The sequence below is a fragment of the Zingiber officinale genome, chromosome 6B, assembly GCF_018446385.1.
Source record: "Zingiber officinale cultivar Zhangliang chromosome 6B, Zo_v1.1, whole genome shotgun sequence".
NCBI classification, from domain to species: Eukaryota; Viridiplantae; Streptophyta; class Magnoliopsida; order Zingiberales; family Zingiberaceae; genus Zingiber; species Zingiber officinale.
The window spans coordinates 73,961,762-73,977,994 of record NC_055996.1 but is presented as its reverse complement, the minus strand read 5'-3'; the positions used below and the strand labels follow the sequence as shown (position 1 = coordinate 73,977,994).

Here is a 16,233-nt window from a genome sequence, read left to right as displayed (position 1 = left end):
ATGTGTATTGCTTTTATTATACCACTACTTACTCTGATTCAATTTTACAATAAAAAAAAAAAATTTTAACTAACGATATTCAACCCCTCCTCCAATCCTTAAATTGGTATTAGAGCACTGCTTTGAAAAGACTTAACCGTCTTTCTAGTATTTTCTTTAATCTTTTCTTTAAAATAATTTTCAAGCAAAATTTTTCTTATGCCTTTTTTTCGATTTTTCGTTTATTTTTTCTCGGTTAAATTATTTTCCTACACTACTAATCCAAACAAAGTCTTGATACAGTTTTTTCTATTTTTGCAAGAATAAAAAATGACTCAACAAGAAGGTTTGAGTATCTCTCGCCCACCTCTCTTCAACGGCACAGATTTTCTACCTTTGGAAGAGACGGATGGAGCAATTTCTAAGATGGAGATCAACTTATGGATCATCATAAAACGAGGTTTTACACTACCAGTCAACAACTTTGGAGAAGCTCTAGAAATGAAAAGTGAACCTCTGACATTAAAAGCAAGGCTCAAGACGATGCTACAACCACATACACTCTCCAGTGTGGATTGGCGGATGAAGAACTCTATCGGGTCGGAACCTTCGAAAGCTCCAAGGACTTATGGAATAAGTTGGTAGAAATTCACAAGGAAACTCACGCTTCAACGGTAACGAAAAGCAATGAAAGTTCAAATAAATTATCTAACAAAGTGCAAGACAACAAATCGTATTCGGAGGAGACTGACACGGAGGAACCAAAGCAAAGAAGCTTCATAGCACTAACGACAAAAGAACAAATAGATGAACTCGAGTCCGAGTCCGAATCCGAGCATGAGTCCGAGTCCGGGCACGAGTCTGAAACTGAGCATGAGTCCGAGTCCAAGTCCGAGTAATCCGAGAGAAGCCACATATCCGTATCAGAAAAATCACAAGAGGTAACTTTACTTTCTGAAAATCAAATGCGTAAAATCATACAATATTTGTTTAAGAAATTGACTACATCCGAGGATCAAATTAACTTGCTACTTAAGGAAGTTGAACACTTTAAGGAGCAAGTTAACTTGAATCCATCAACCAACTGTGTTCAAGAGGAAACTTCAACTCAAGTTGCAAAACCTGAGGAAAAAAATTCCACCTTGAAAAAGTCAGACTCAAGAAAATGTTGGAAAAGTTTAACTTGGATTCCAAGAATCTAAATATGATCCTTGCGTCCCAACGATGTACAACACGACAAATAAGTCATATTTATCTTTGATTAGTCAAAATAATCCAACTTCAAGCATGGGTTCCCAAAGCATGTTTACTTAACTTGACTAGACCAAACCGCTATTGGATTCCCAAGAGTCAGATCCATCTCTTAGATATATCATATCTAAGTTATGACTCAAGGGGAACAAATATAAAAATTGTTCATCCTACTTGATTGATTAATATAAAAAGTCCACCTTGAAAGGTCAGATTGGGGGACTCAAGAAAATGTTGGAAAAGTTTAACTTAGGTTCCAAGAATCTAAATATGATCCTTGCGTCCCAACGATGTACAACACGACAAATAAGTCATATTTATCTTTGATTAGTCAAAATAATCCAACTTCAAGTATGGGTTCCCAAAGCATGTTTACTTAACTTGACTGGACCAAACCGCTATTGGATTCCCAACTCTTAGATATATCATATCTAAGTTATGACTCAACGGGAACAAATATAAAAATTGTTCATCCTATTTGATTGATTAATATGCATGCCTAGATTTAAATTTATTTTTTTTTAACTTAGAACAGTTAACTAAAAAGATTTAACAAACCCTAATAATATAGTATCGGAATAAATTAGGATGATACTACGTTAAAGAAATTTTGTTAAAGGCATGTCTAGGCTGAATCATGTGTTCTACCTAGTGTACTAGACCTAGTCGATCTGGCAGAAGCTATCCCAGTTAAACATAAGTTAGTTAGATCAAAATCTAATATTAAGTTCTTTGGATTGGTAGTTTTTGAAAAATTATCTCAGATATGGTTACTCTAATGATGTCTGTGTGACTTACCACAATCTAGAAACTTACCCTATAAACTCCTTCTTGATGAACCTAAAGATAAGTTTGAATCTAACCTAGATAAAACAACTTTATTCAAAAATTCTTAAACAATTCAAATAATAATCAACTTTAATTAAAATATGAAAATGTAAACTAAATTATAACTTGAACAAATTAAAATTTCAGACTTGAATAATAACTATTAATTTTTAAAATTAATCAAATTAATTCAAAATTAATCAAAATTTAACCTTAAAATAAATAATCCTTAATTCTTTAACCTAATCAAAACCAATTATTCAAATCAAAGAGTTGACTTAATCAACAACTTTAAATAATTAAATAAAGCTGAACAATTCGAAATTAAGTAAATTAATTTTAACTGACCCTAAATTTTTAACTAATTAATTTTAAAATTTAACTTAATACACATGATTAATCCTTAATGAATTTCAATTTGAAATCTTAACTTTAATTAACTAATAAGTAGTTTAACCCTAATTAATCTGAAAATAATTATAATAATTATAATGAATAAAAAACAATTAAACTAGCATAATTAATCCTTAATTAATCAAATTATTTAAATCTGAAATCAACCATAAAAATTAATACTAATTATCTAACCAATTAATCTTAACTAATTAAACAAAATAATTAATGCAGATAATAATTCAAAAATTAAATCAATTAATTTATAACTTCAAAATTAATTACTTAATAAATTCGAAATTAACCTAATTCAAAATAGATACTAAATTAATCTTTTTAATAATCCAAAACAAACAACGTTAATTTAAACCATTCTTAAGTATCTCATAATTAAGTCTAATAAAAGCAAATTATTTAATCAATTTAATCAAACATTCTTAAATTCTAAAATAACTTAAAATTAATGAAACTTAACTTAATCCAAAATTAATTAACTTAATTAATCTTAAATAAAGTTGAGGAATATATAAAAAAATTAATAATAAACAAATTTTCTAAATTAATAAAACTAATCAAAACCCTAAATCTTTAACTAATTAACTTTAAATACTAAAACTCTTAATTAAACTCAACTATAAATCTAATCTGAAGTACTTATACATGAACCCATAGGAAAATATTAATATCAATTTAATGGGGAGCAAATAACCATTAGAACTTCCAATTTTTCACCTCTTAAAAATTGCTCAAAATTCTTTTCAAAATTGTTTTGAAATAGGTTTCAAAATTATTTTTAAATATTTTCATTCAAAATTTTCAAAACTTTCAAACTTGCTTTCAAAATTATTTTACATAGTCAAAATAACTTTCAAGATTGTTTTGAAATTATAATTTTCAAAATCATTTTTCAAAATTGTTTTAAACTTACATACTTTTGAAACTTATTCATAAAATTTTTAAATCAAACTCATACAAAATGGCTTTAAACACAAGTTTTCAAGCTTAATATATTTTCAAACTAACAAGTTTTCAAGCTACTTATCATATTTCTTCAAGCTTATAATTTTTTTTAAGAATCATTTTCAAAACTTTACTATTTGAGTTTTTAAAATTTGCAATGACCCCTGTTTTTTATTTATGTCAATGCGAAAGAGATAGTAAATTAAATGGAGTTATTGAACTCAAGGGGAGAGTTAAAAAGAATATTTGTTTACTTAACTCTGTATATTTTAAACTTAACTGTGAATCATCATTGTCAAACATCAAAAATGGAGAGATTGTTGATGTAGGATGCACCAGAATCAAACCTAAGTTTTGATGTTGTCAAAGGTTTAAGTCTTGTTGTAATCTGATGAATTGACTAAGTATGCAGAATGTTTACTCAACCGGGAAAGTTCTAGTCGCGACTAGGCAGGTAAGTCTTAACAGATCGTGGAAGCCAAGCAGGAAAGTCTAGTTGGATCGAGGACCTGACACCTAACAGTTGGACTCGATAGTCTAGAGGACCTGATATTGAGGGGAAGCCCTGGTGAGCCGATCCGATGCTAGGACAAAGTCCAAACAAGTCTAGAAGACCTAATGTTTGACAAGTAGATTGAAATAAACAACTGGTGTGGAACGACAGGGAGGTTGTGTCTCGGGAAGGAACAAACCCTAGGTCATTAATCCAACTGAAAAAATCAAGAGGTTTCCAAGTTGAGATCAAGACAGGTTTACTATCTACTCTTACTCATGCATCATATGCTAACTTTGTGTTGTAAGGATATTTTTTACCATGGAACTAACCTGTTTTGCATATTCCGAAGGATCGGTTGATCGAACAAGAAGGTTCACCGAATCTAACTAATGAGGCAAGGTTCAGATCGCGCAGAGCAAAGATGAAATTCAGGTGGATCGGTCAACGGAACATAGGGATCAGTCGATCAAATCTATTTTAGTATACAGTGACAAATTCGGATCGCAGTGAAGAAGGAAGTTTCAAGGATCGATGGACCGATCAAGGTGAACAATCGACCGAACAATAAATGCAATCAATGACACGAAGATCAGATCTCAAAAAAAAAGGAAAGGCGCGTGCTCAATTGACCAATAGGGAGATCGGTCGATCGAACTGATCAGTCGACCGAATTATTTTTTGGTCGACTGAACATGGCTTATAAAAGAACAGCTTGAGGTCCGAGCCAGAATAACTTTACTGATCCACCCTCCGCTCGTCATTTGTGCTATTGCTGCTCAACTATGCTTCAACTTTGCGTGCAAGCTACGACACTGAAAACTCTCTTATGATCTACATCTTTTATTCTTTTGTTGGTATATTTATAATTTAGTTTACATCATTGTTATTATAAGAACATAGTAGGATTACTATAGTTCTTCCTCATTGTGTGAATTACCTCTTTTCTGACAGTTTCGAAAAGAGGAATTTTAGTGGATTATCCAACGGTATGATCAAGGATCACGAGTTTTGGATTAAGACTCGAAATAAGCTCTAAACCAAATAAATAATTGTATCTCTTGTGTATTGTTTTTATTATGCCGCTACTTACTCTGATTCGGTTTGACGATAAAGAAAAGATTTGTAACAAGTGAATATTTACACCCCCACCCCAATCGTTATTCCGATCCTTCAAATGGTGATGAGAGAAACTATTCATTTGGATTAGAAATAGGTTAGAATCCAATCTCACTTGTCTGAATATAAGGATCAAAATTTGAATGTTTGGTCTTTAAGTAGAAAAAAAAACCTTTTCATATCACAAAAGAAATTCAATTAACATTATCAAACTGAAATTTTTTGGATTTTAGAGTCAACATTCAAATTGATTAGTGATACGGTGTATAAAGGGTGACCCCAAGGATAGTTTAGGGCCAGAAGTCAAGATGACTAGTAGTCAAGAGTCAAGAGTCAAGAGTCAAGAGGAGGCGACAATCAGGGCAGAAACTCGGGCGGCTCTAGTACGGGGGAGGATTCCAGGGCTTAGCCCCTCCTATCCCATCGGCACGACTCCCACTTTATTCCTGGTTAGGTCCTATGCCGGTCAATATTCCAGGGCTTCGCCCCTAGCTGTCCCATGGGCATGGCTCCTACTCTATTCCTGGTCAGGTCCTGTGTCGGCCAGTATTCCAGGGCTTCTCCCCTAGCATCAAGCGGGCATGGCTCCCACTCTATTCCTGGTCAGGTCCTACGCCGGCCAGGATTCCAAGACTTAGCCCCTCACATCTTCGGGGCATGACTCCCTGTTTATTCTTGCCAGCACCTAGCCGGTCGGGTCCACATGGCTTAGGCCCTCTTGGATATGGTTCCCGTTCCACAACTGGCCGATTAAATCTAGACAGGTCTTAAACTCTCGCCTTAATACAAATTATAAGCGAGCAGGGCTCTCATGTCCAAGGACCAGCCGGTCGAGTTCCAAACTCTCATCCCAGTACGAGTTATAAGTAAGCAGAGCTCTCGCGTCCAACAACCAGCCGATCAAGTCCCAGACTCTCATCCCAGTGCGAGTTATAAGCGAACAAAGCTCTCGCGTCCAACAACCATCCGATTGAATTCCAGACTCTCGCCCCAACGCGAGTTATAAATGTGCATGGCTCATACGCCCAACGACCCGTCGGTCACATCCCAAACTCTCGCCTCGGTGTGAGTTAAAAGTATGCAGGACTCACGCACCGCCCAAATTCTCACCCCCAGCCTGCGCTCGGTCGGTCCCAGTACCAGATCCTTGGCCTCGAGCTCTTTTGCGCCCGGTCCGAGGTGGCTTTGTCCTTCATTGCGATCTCTGCTCGACATTTAGACTCAACAACTTGTAAAAGCGCTTCAAGCTTCTTTGTTTGCCCAATGGAGATCTAAAGCCCGCATAGCTTCCCCCAAGGTTTTTTCCTTTTCAGCACTTAGTTTCATTAAAGTCTCTGCCTCTAGTTGTAGTCGGCGTATCTTCATAATTGCATTGGAGGGATGAGATTCCAGCTCAACTATATGACCCTTCAGAATTTTGTTTTGACGATACATATCCATCGCTAGCTAGCTTAGGCTCAGCCCGGAAGCAAAGAACTAATAAAAGGAAGGATTAGAATTACACTAACTCAATTGGCCGAAATAGAAGAATCAGGGGTTTCCGCAGAGGCATCCTGAGAGAATACATCCACCTGATTAGGAACTGAGCTGGTGTTTATTTGTTCCATCGAGTCTATCCAGGCATCCACCATTAACTCCTTTAATTCAACTATTCCCGACTGAGGTAGGGGGTCGACAGGTATCCCTTGCTGAGACGGCACGTCAACACAGGAGAAGAATCAACGGGGCGTCGTAGGCCTAGAAGTCAACGCATAGGGGGTAGGCCTGGCTAGGGGAGGATGCATAAAGGACAAAGGGGCAGCAAGGCCAGTTGATTGAGGTGGCCCCTCTGGAATAGGTCGTGTTGTATCCATCGGGGCTTTCCCTCGAACGACGGTTGAAGGTGTAGATACCTGCTTGGTCCTAGTTTGCCCAACAACAACCGGGTGACCGATCTCAACCTAAGTTGTTTGAAGGACTAAGGGGCGAGCGAGGGCCTCTGCTCGGGCCAATCCGAAACTAGGGCAGCCACAATGAGCGATCGAGGTCTTTTACGACGCAAAGTCAACAGAACATTCAAATCAGACGACTCCGAAGTAGTCGAAGTATGAGGGCGGACGGATGGTGGAGCCTGTGAAGCTCTCGGAGCAAAATGGCAGAATAGCAGACGGGCAAAGGAGCCTGCAGAGCTCTCATAGAAGAATGGACGAGCAATAGAGCCTATGGAGCTCTTGGAGCAAAATGATGTTCGGGCGATGGAGACTGTGTAGCTCTCGGAGCGGAATAACGGTTGCGGGGACCTTCAGAAACTGCTTGGGTGGGAGGATGGACGGACAACGAGCCTCACTGCTCGACCAGAATAGCCCACCCCCTCTAATTTATTCCTATATTACTCATCTGAAGAGGCCCAGACACCGAGGCCCTAGAGAGAGCATCCGCTACAAAAGAAAAGGCGTGGGTATGAAAAAACAAGAACGACACATTAAAAACAAAGTTTCTTATCGAGGGAAGGCGGCATTTCTGCTGAGAAGGAGCTTAGACCAAACATGCACAGGATTCCCTCCTGGAGCAGCTCAGAAATATCGAAAATCAGACCTGCTAACTGCTCTGAAGATTCGGTGAATGACCACTTAGTGCGGAAGTTGCCTAACTCTGCCGCAGGCGGATAGAGTGATTGGTGTTTTGCTGGCCAAGCCACGGGAGAGGGAAAGTGAAGCAAAAAATACTTAGCTTTCCAATCTCTCCCCTCAAGAGGCATTCTGTCAAAAAGGGTTGTCCTAAGGTGAAGTTGAAAATGGAAAATGTCATGAGTCTAATATTATGGAATGAAAAAGCAATGAAACATGAGTAGGGTCAAAGGAATTTCATAAAGGCGGAATAAGATAATGACCCCACATAGGACGCAGATAGAATTAGGGACGAATTGGCAAAGGGGAATGTGGAAATACTAACTCACATCGGAGAAGAAAGTAAGGAGGGGAAAACGAAGACCCGCTAGGATTTGATTCTTAAAGAAAATCATATAACCAACAGAAGGTCTGAGAGGACGTTCATGTTCAATGGGCATAATCACATTATAGATTTAGAGAACTTCATAGGTAAAACGAAGATCATCTAAGTCTACCTCGAGAAATCCGAAACAAGCTGAGTGTACCACAATGCGGAGACATCCATGGCAGATTCTAAGAGAGTCGATTCAAAAGGAAGAACCTCGAGAAAAGGGGAAGGATGAAAAGAGAATAAGGGCGAACAAAAATGAGGAGGTAGTCGCAGGGGCTAAAGGAAGAAAATGAAGAGCCACGATGAAAATGAAGAATAGGCATGCGGGAGAAGTCATTAGGTCATTTTAAAGAGGTATCTAGTGAAATTAGTCGTACGATTGCCTCGAAAGGGGAGTCAGTCACCAGGGTCGTTGGATGAATCACACAAGTGTATCAAAAGATAGGTTGATCACCAAAACCGTCAGATCGGGGCTAGATGGATCGCCATTCGTACGGAATGTCGCACGTCAGTTGTCTTGTCTAAAAAAAGTAAGTCGGACATACACGTGGCGGCATTGGAAAGGATGCATTTATGACATTGGCAAGAGAGAATAGTAAGGCACATCATCCCAACGTCTTTTCCTGCATTTATGATGCCTACAATCTGACAAGTTCGACCATTTATAGCTTATCAACATTCAACAAACAGCAACCTTCCGTCAATCCCCTCAACTATGAGCAAGTGGGTCCCTATGAGGGCAAGATGCTCCGGCTAAATTGCTCGGCTATAGCCATCCATCTTCCTAGCCGAGCGAGGTTTTCCAACAGGCAATCTCGATCGGGATTGTGGGTAAGAGCACCCTGCCCACAAGGTTGACAGAATCTCATTAGCCAATTGGTCAGCCGCCGATCGGTTATTCAGTCAATACAAAGCAAGTACTCACTAACCAACCGACCATACACCGACCAGTTATGGTTTGAGCTGACTAGCATGGGGTCCTATGCTTGAATTGCCCATTGTCGCGCTTTGAGAAGACACCTGAGTCAACATCACTAGCAAGGAAAGGTCGAGTATCACTACCTAACCGGTATATACGTGGGCGGGGTCTTGGCACCCTCCCATGCGTATAGGTCCATGTTAGCGAGTGCGAAACAGATGGCCTCTAGATACAAAGAGCGAGTGGAAGCAATAGTCAAATGGAAAGCAGTTAACTACAGGCCTAGGAAAGTCTACACCAATCAGGATTCTGAATACAGAACTCCCAACTACTTGAAGACAAGGAAGGCTTCATTCGAGAGCTCATTCAGAAGCCTCGTGCTGTCCAGAAAGTCGTCAAGAAGTTCAAACACCAATAGTCCAGCCTCCTGCAATTGTGTAATGGCACCTTCGGCGCCATAACAAAGCATCTGGTTGATAATATCACCGACCTGTGAGCCGAAGTCAGAAGGAGTAAGGTAGGTTGCCTTCCGGGTTTCAAAGCGGTTATCCTCCCCTGCCCTGTAGTTGACCAACTCATCCTGAGACTTGACTAACTCGGATCTCACCCCCGCCGGCTCCAACTTAGAAGTTGCCGCCTTTGACTTGGAAGCCTACTCAGAGCGTAGTGACTCTAGGACGGTCCTCTGAGTTTCCATCTACTGCTACTAATCAAATACCAGCAAAGTGCTAGCCGCCAACTCAGCATCTTTAGTGGCCAAAGTCGCTAGGGAAGAAGCATGGGAGGTCTCCAGCTCCTTCAAATTGCCAGAAAGGTCCTGAGTTTCAAGGATTTTTGCGTCAAGGTTGACCACCACTTGGACCCTTCTCGCACTTTCTGACCAAAGCCTATTATCACTAGTCTTCAGAGCAACCTCCAGTTTCCACATTTTCCCTGCTTAGCGCAGGCCAACTCCCGAGCTTCCCGCACCCTCTTCTCCATTTCACTTAACAGGTCAGCTTGCGTTTGAATCTCCCAAGGCGACGTCAAGTCAAAAACCTGACCTACAACCCTGGAAGACTTCGGCTCCATGACTTGTTCCCGCAGGGCTTCGTTTTCTCATTGCAACCCTGCAACAGCTTGGAATACGCTTATCCCAGTCACTTATACCTGTAAAAGGGCATGATTAGCAGCATTCTATATACAAGGGTAGAGTGACCAAAACTTATCGCAATTAGCAGTTGGGAAAACCTATCTGCTAAATCTAACCAATGGGCAATTTGAAACTGGTTGGGAGGCATCACCTGGATGGACGGCACGTGGAAGGCATATGTAAACAAGAAGCGGCTTTTTGGTGGACGAGACGAGGAAAGAACATCCACAGGCGAGAAGATCAGTGAAATAGAAGACCCTAGAGGCATAGAGGAGTCGGGTGAGCCACTCGCCCTTGAAGCCATCTCCCCTTGCAACTGGCTAGGGGAAGGATGACGTGAAGCGACGTGCTCGAGAGAGGTCGGGGTATGCACCTATGCTGGAGTAGATCCCCGAGCAAGCGTACGGGTCGAAGATGGCCGCTCACTAGACTGAGAGAGTAATATGACGCCTTTTGAGTTGGAGTAGCAAGGGCCACTACTGAGGACCCACGGCAAGAGTCTCTTCAAGAATGGCAAGGGGCTCAGCAGTTACCCTCTCCTCGCTGGAGGACGCAGCACTACCACCCGCCTAATCATGAGAAGCCTCTCTAGAAGGGTCAACCGGTTGACTCTCTCAGTCAGCCAAAATGGTCTGTCCTCGCCATTTTATTATATCTCTCTTCAGTTAGGCGGAGCCCAGAGCGTAGGCCTTGAACATGATGTCTTCTGCACAAAAAGGAAAGACCTCAGTCAGTGAGGAGGTAGAAGCTAAGTTACTTGGGCTTATCGAAGGGAGCGGGAAGTAATGTTCGAATGAGGCTCAGCCCAAACATATGCTGAAGACTCTCTCATAGTAATGAGGAAAGGAGGCATTGCACGTCCATTAACTTTTCTGAGGTAGCAGCGCATGCCGACTCATGCTGATGGTCTCCTAACTCAAAAGAAGAATGGAGATCTGATCGCCACTCAGTCAGCCAAAGTATGAGCTCAGGCATTTGGATATAAAAGAACTGAGATTTTCATCTCTTGTTCGAGAAGGACATTTTTTGAAAAAAGATGGCCTTAGGTCGGGATTGAACGATAAAGACCCTAGGCTCAGATTTCGTAAGATAATAAAAATGATGAAAGAGACAAGGGATAAGAGGATATCATACAGACGACGCAAGATTACCATTCTGCATATGGCACGGAAGGCATTAGGAGCAAATTGAGAAAGAGAGACGCGGAAATACTGGCTTAGTTCAGAGAAGAATGGGGGGGGGGAGGAAATCGCAAACCAACGTGAAACTGATCTTTGAAAAAAGTTACAAAGCCCGACGGAGGGCGATGAGACCGATCTTGAGGGCCAGGAATGCGAATGCAGAAGGATTTGGAAATCCCTAGATTCAGTCTAGCTGTCTCAAGATCACAACTATCAAAATCGGAACGAAAAGTAGCATACCAAGGTTCGAAGGTTTCCTGAGCCATCGAAGAGCGGAGAAGGGAGGAGAAAGGTCAAGGAAGAACACTTATTAGGTGGGGCATGAAAAGAGAAACGCAGACTACGAAGAGCGTTGGAACCGAAGATTGAGGAAGACGGAGCACGAATGAATTGTTTTCTACAGCCCTTAGGGGTTTTGAAGAGAGCCCTGAGAGTGCTCTGATGCTTGAACCATCTGATCAAAACGGTCTTACTAAGGACAACCGTTAGATCAAAGAGAAAAAATGAATCGACGTCGAAACTCGTGCGTAAAGGAGTGCGTCAGCCATCATATCAAAATGAAGTCGGTAGGGCATGGGGCGATTACTCATAAAATGACATTTATGATGGTAGGGGCAATCACATCATTGCACTGATTCGCTACCGCCGACATCCTACCTTGCATTTAAAGGAGCTGACCACCATTTGAAAAGTGTTCATTTTTTAAAAACATGAATCATCATCAACATTGAGAAGGCATTAGAATGATTGCCCGATTGAGTGGCAGGACGGTCATAGGACTCGAGTCTAGTCAATCTTGTAGGATCGTTGCACTAGAGGAGGGTGAATAACGCTCGTGACTTTCATGTTCGTTTAAAAACGTTGCGCTAGAGGAGGGTGAATAACGCTCGTGGCTTTCATGTTCGTATAAAAACGTTTGAGCTAAGACGCAACGGATTAAGAAAGAAAGAAAAGAAATAAGGTAACAAAGCAATCACGAACATCAAGAGTTACTTGATTCAAAACTTGTGACGACTCCTACTCAATTCACTATCAATTCCGAATAAGTATGGAATTACAATATTAAGACAACTGTAAAATGAAAATACCGACGACTACAAATCTGAAGATTTTTATTCTTAGTCGTCGAAGCAACGTTTGGGCATCGAGGAGGCGTTTTCTGAGTAGTGCGCAAGAGCAGAAGCCATTCTGAATGTTGTTTTCGCCCGGACCGCTTGGGCGCTTGCCCTGGTGAGGCTAGTCTGAGCGCCCGGACCAGCTCCGGGCACCCAGACTGTTTATTTTAGCCTTGCTTTTTTTGCAAAACGAAGTTAGTCTGGCAACAAATAATATATATATAATATAAACTTGATAGTCTCTGACTGTCCGGTTCTGATTTTGAGTTTCATTGAAACTCTAGGTCGAATCGATACTTACTGTTCCCTCTTCGAGGGAATGCGTCTTCACTTACTCCTCTCAAGAGAGTTTACCTTTTGACAGATCGATCCTCCACTACCGTCTAGATTTTTGCTCAGCGTCCGAGGCTTCAGGTCTTCATGCTGAACGCCCGCTCCACGACTTGTCGAGACTTCCACCTGTCCGCGACCATCAGGATTTTTACCCAGAGTCTCCGACTCTAGGATTTCGCCCGAAGTGCTCGACCCGCCAAGATTTCGTATTGCCCAACCGCAGCTAGGACTTTCCGCCACCTAGGGTTACATCCCCCTAGGACCTAAGATTACCTCCCCCTAGGATTTTCCACCTGCCTAGAATCCACTAAAACTTTGCCTAAGAACACTTAGAACTTTCCTGCAAGTTCGTTCAACCTTGTTAGACAACAAATAACCTTAATTTTGGACCATTTGTCATATCAAAACTTAGATTCAATCGTCTGGTGCTCTCTGCATCAACAAGTCTGTCATAAGCCTCCTTCAACTAGACTTGAAGAGAAGGCTTGTGATACAACGTATAAGGAGTGGCCCCAAGTAGAGTTTAGGGCCAAGAGTCAAGATGATGTGACGGTCAAAAGTCAAGAGGAGATGAAGAGCTTCTAAGGCTTAGCCCCTCCTGTCTCATGGACACAACTCCCACTTTATTCGTGGTCAGGTCCTGTGTCGACCAGTATTCCAAGGCTTCGCCCTAGCTATCCCATGGGCATGACTCCCACTTTATTCCTGGTCGGGTCCTGTGTCAACCAGTATTCCAAGGCTTCGCCACTAGCATCTCATAGGCATGGCTCCCACTCTATTCTTGATCGGGTCTTGCGCCGGCCAAGATTCCGAGGCTTAGTCCCTCACGTCTCTGAGACGACTCTCAATCTATTCCTGGTCAGCACCTAGCCGATCGAGTCCACATAGCTTAGGCCTTCTTGGATATGGTTCCCCTTCCACTACCGGACGGTTAAATCAGGTCGGGTCCAGACTCTCACCCAGTGCAAGGTATAAGTGAGCAGGACTGTCGCATCCAACGACATGATACCAAAAATTTTGCGGAAACGCTTCTTTCAAGCAAACTTAGATAGTGTAATAAGGAGTAAAATACAAGACTAAGCTTACAAAAAAAGAACTTGAACTTGCAGAAAGGAACTTAAACTTACAACTCAAAGTAGAACTTGTACCGGTACTCGGTGTGTGTTCTGCAATGAGCTATGATGAGGCTTATATAGAGCTAAGGAATGAAGCTTCACATGTGAATAGGGTGCTCATTGGGCCCCGTCTGCATTCACGGTGTGAATTTCGCTCTTTATCTCCTTTGCCTTTACAACTTAGTCTAAGACCTTTACAGCTAATAGCTATTAAGATTCGTAGACAGATGGACGGCTCCCCGGGGCTCAGTCCACTATTTAGGAATCCTTTATTAAAGTTAAAGAGATATGCAAATCTCTTTCCTTTGGATTTATTGGGTGATAGGCCCACCACTTGCTTCTGTCTTTAATAATTCAAGGAGGAGTGTCTCTGATGCGTTGAATGACACTCTAGATGTGAATAAAGGCATTCAATAATTCACGTTTGGTAGCAGTCACTTCGGGTAGGGTATCTGAGTAGTAGAGGTGGAGGCCCCTGGTGAGCTGGCTCCTTTGTATAAAGTCTTGTTCTTTAGCGTCCAGGATAAGCTTGAGCTCCCAGATGTGGTCGAGGGCATGCTGGCCAACCGTCCATTCAATGTCTGCAAGGTGTGATCGTAGATCCTTTTCTTGTGTTGTACAGGCCCATGGGCCTGTTCCTCCACTGAGAGACTCATATTGAGCCAGGAATTGATAACTCCGATCAGAGATTGGGTTGCCTGAGGATTGGGCTTCTCCTTCATCTCCTTTAAAGCGTTTTCGACTTGCACCATAATTTAATGGTCTCTCATTTCCAGGATGCATGGTCCTGTAATTAGGCAGACAAGTCGAGATAATGAATCAGCCAATATATTTTCATTACCTTCTATATGTTGAAAATGCACTGGAATTCCTAAGCCGGTAATAAAATCAGTGAATGCGACCCATCAGACTCGGGATGGCTTGTTTTGGGCTGACTTATTAAAGAAGCTAATAATAGCTTGGCAGTCAGTTCTAATAAGTAATTCTTCCTTGTCCAGATAATAGATTTTGAAAGAATTAAGGCTATTCATAACAGCGTGAATCTCTGCATCAATAGTGGATTTGGGTGGTGAAAATTTTCCACTTGCATAAGCACTAATCTGCTCGGATGCTTTTGAGTCATATTTCTGCTGTTTCCATTTTAGGATCCCTCCCCATCCGTCCATACATCCATCTACTTCTATAATCACAAAGCATTTTTCTGGGGGAATAGTAAGGTCTGGAAGATTTTTGATCATAGCCTTAACTTCCCTAATAAGATACCAGTCTTGTGAATTCATCCTTCGTTCACCATTTGGGCTTGTTTTTGAATATAGAGGCCCTAGAATTTTTCCCAGATTTGGGATGTAAGAGCGGGCATAATTGAGAAGACCAAGCCATGAACGTAGCCCCTTAGTAGTTTTAAGTTCTTCATCCTTGAAATCCGCAACTTTTGAAATTATATGGGCTTGTAATTTTATGGTTGACTGGCCTATAGTTGCCCCAAGGAATTCTATTGTTGGGCTTCCGATCTTCATTTTTGTTGGGCTTAGAATTAACCCATTTTTCTGACATATATCTAGTAAGATCTTCAGATGAGCCCTATGTTCTTCCTCTGTTGCTGAGAAAACAAGAATATCATCAATATAGACTGCAATGAACTGTTCAGTACCTTTAAAACAATTATCCATCTTTCGTTGGAAAACCGCAGGGGCATTCTTTAGTCCAAATGGCATGACAAGCCATTCAAATAGACCTTCTCGTACCCAAAATGAAGTCCAAGGAATAGACTCTGGGCTCATTGCAACATGGTGAAAGCCACTCTTGAGGTCAAATTTTGAATAGATTTTGCTTCTTCCCACTCGCTGAATAATAGTATTTATGCCCGGTAAACTGTATTGATCCTTGTGAGTGTTGTCGTTGAGACGCTTGTAATTGAACACCATTCTTTCTTTTCCTCTTGATTCTTTCCCTGTTTTTGGATCAACAGTAGTACCCGAGTATACTATGATAGCTGTGGTTCTATGCTTGCTGTTAGAAGGCCTTATAACTTTGAGGTCAAGCAGAGACTTAATATGCCTTCTAAAGGAGTCTTGCATTTGAGGAGTAACATGTTTCAGGGGCTTGTCCTCAATTACAAGGTCTGGATTTTTGATTTCCAATTTGCATAATATTTGATTTGCCCTCCAGTACTTCATAGGATCATTACCAATGTAGCCTGCACTGGTCAATCGTTGTATCATATCATCTAATTTTGGGCTAAGCTGCCAAGTACATACCTGTTCCTGAATCTGGTTGTACTCTTCTTCTTCCAGCTCAAGTTCTTCAATAGCTGGGGCAGCAATTGCTATTTGTTGGGTCTGAATGGTAGTAATGTTTTTGTAAAACGTTACTTTGTCTCCTTCAATACGGACCCCTCCGTACATGGCTCGTATAAAGTTACTGCCCAGTATCATA

At 41.2% G+C, this 16,233-nt stretch overlaps 1 long non-coding RNA gene across 1 annotated transcript in view; it reads right to left on the bottom strand.

Annotated features, from left to right (window-relative positions):
• The window catches only part of LOC121992709, a 32,344-nt gene that overhangs the window by 5,862 nt on the left and 10,249 nt on the right, over positions 1 to 16,233 (bottom strand). The gene's annotated exons all lie outside the window — the stretch shown is intronic.